We start from the raw sequence: 2,441 nt of genomic DNA on the forward strand, positions 1-2,441 counted from the left end.
GTCCAAGATTTCTCAAAAACGAATTAGGAGGGCCCTCAGCAGTCTTTATTTAGACCCAATTTCTCAAAACTGTACCTAGTTAGAACTTGTCAGGCTGAGGGGATTTTCCACACTTCTAAGCAGTGTTTTTCATCTTTACACAGAGTTTTGGCAGTTGGCAGCTGCAGAGTCACTGGCAATCTCTGGACGCATAAAAAGATCCCTGAGCGCACAAGCCCTGACCAGCAGGCTTCCAGTTCCCGTGGTGCTTTTGGTAACCACCAACGAACTGATTAGAAAACATCCTTCTCCTATGACAGAACAATCTAATTCAAAAAGAACTCTGGCTGACACTGCATGACTGATTTATCGACCAGGGAATTACTGCCAGCAAACAGGCACGCTGGCTATCCCTTCTTACACAGATTTTTGGCATGTTTGTTTGTTTTGTTTTTATTCCGTCAGAGAGCTTTTTCTTTCTTTTCATCTATCAGACTTCTGGAACTCCAGCCTAGCCTAGCCGGCTATTCCAAGTCGTCTGCTCAGACTCTATTAAAGAGAAAAACCAGAACTGTACTGGAAAATAACGTATCTGAGGTAGAACTAACCAGGAGGAGATTATCACAAAGTGAAACTGTTCTTTGGATCTGCTAGGTGAGAGTGAAAGTAAAGGTCACTTTTTGGTAAGAGACTCTGAATATTAGTAAAAATGGAACTGTGTGCTGGGGAAGAGAGTGGGAGTTGAAGGTCAAGGGGGAAATTTGGTGGCTGCAGTAACTATGGTTAATTTATGAATGGACTCTAAGCTACGTCAGTGGATGCTTCTGATGAGCCTGAATGAGTAGAGGGCAAGAGAGGAAGTTTTGGGGTATGAGGAAAGTCCAGAAAAGGTGCTAATCAAATGTTCCACAAAAGAGTTGCCATATTGATGCTTTATTTAGTGCTTGGAAAGGACCACAGGGGGACTCACAATAGAAACCACGCAAGATGGTGTGTGGTCACTGGTCTGCTTCTGACAGAGCAGCCGGCTCCAGAATACAACTATACAGATAATAATCTGGTTATTAGGTATTGTGTTGTGTCTCATCTGTTTAAAATTAATTTCTAAGCGTTATTTTGCATGCTTCAAAAAACAAAACATAAAAGCATAAAAACCCAAAAACAAACAAACAAAAAGTTTTCCAAGAGGAAAACATAATTAATGGTTCTTCACTATGATTTTTACCATATGCAAATTTAGAGCTGGAATATTTAGAAGTTTTCTAGATAAGCCTATCACTGTTTCAGGCAACACAAGTATCTTTCCCCCTGTTGGTTTTCCAAGCCTATCTGGTCTTGGAAAGAGCCCTGGCCCTGGAATTGGAAGATCTGGATTCTAGATGTGCCTTTGCCCTTACCTACCTGTGACTTGGGCAAGTACTTGGCTCATTTTTTGCCTAAAAATTAATGCATTTATAAATTTAGTCAATGGCCATATACCAAGAAACTGCTATGTGCGTGTGGCTCTCATTTTCCTCATATGTAAGTTAAAGAAACAACCTTAGATCAACCCAATATTGAAATCACATAATTGATTTTAAAATGTCACTTTTTTCTTTTTGAGAATGGAGATAAAAATCTAGATACTCTGGGGGTGCCTGGTGGCTCAGTTGGTTGAGTGTCCAACTTTGGCTCAGGTCATGATCTTATGGTTTGTGATTTCAAACTCCACGTTGGGCTTGCTGCTGTCAGTGCAGAGCCTGGAACCTGCTTCAGATCCTCTGTCCCTTTCTCTCTGCCCCTCCCCTGCTTGCGCTTTCTCTCTCCAAAGTAAGTTTTAAAAATCTTTAAAAAATCTAGGTCCTCTGGTATGATATATATGATACATAAACCTCTTGTAATCTTGTATACTTATCAAGTATTAGGCTATATAGTTTAAATTAATAAACTATTTTTATTTACTGGAATTTTTACACTATAACAGTACAACTATTTTAATAAGCAAACATTAGACAAGATAAAAAGCAAAAGTTAAAAATATTCGTATTCTTCCCTGAGTTCTACCTTACTGTGATAATTACTATTAACATAAGTATTCCATATTTTTCCCTATGCTTATAACAAATATAAGTATATATATAATATATACCGTATTTCTTGTCTTTCTTTTTTTAAAATAAAAATATATAAAAAATAAATAAGAATATAGTCATATTATTACAGTNAGTACTCTGCTAATTATTTGGTTATTCTGTATTACTCTCAACATTTTTTTTAGGTTCATACATTTGGCTCTAACCAGTAATTTTTAATGGCCAAATATTATTTGAAAATTATGAATGGACCAAATTTATTTAATTATTTCCCTGTAATGGAATATCAAGCTATTTCTAATCATTTTTCTTTTTAATTTCACCAGAATCAATCTGTAATAGAAATATTTATCTAAGTATATTTTTACACTCTTTTACTTTATATAGAAT

The 2,441-nt window shown here is 36.3% G+C and overlaps 1 long non-coding RNA gene across 3 annotated transcripts in view; it reads left to right on the plus strand.

Moving 5' to 3' along the window:
- The first annotated feature begins 338 nt into the window (after positions 1–338).
- LOC144222300 (uncharacterized) overlaps positions 339–2,441 on the plus strand; it is a 33,537-nt gene continuing 31,434 nt past the window's right edge. For all 3 annotated transcript variants that reach the window (XR_013332372.1, XR_013332371.1, XR_013332373.1), the window contains exon 1: positions 339–662. This is a non-coding gene — a long non-coding RNA (uncharacterized LOC144222300). The remainder of the gene's footprint in view (positions 663–2,441) is intronic.

This window comes from Crocuta crocuta, unplaced genomic scaffold (genome assembly GCF_008692635.1).
Source record: "Crocuta crocuta isolate KB4526 unplaced genomic scaffold, BGI_CrCroc_1.0 scaffold451, whole genome shotgun sequence".
Lineage (NCBI taxonomy): Eukaryota > Metazoa > Chordata > Mammalia > Carnivora > Hyaenidae > Crocuta > Crocuta crocuta.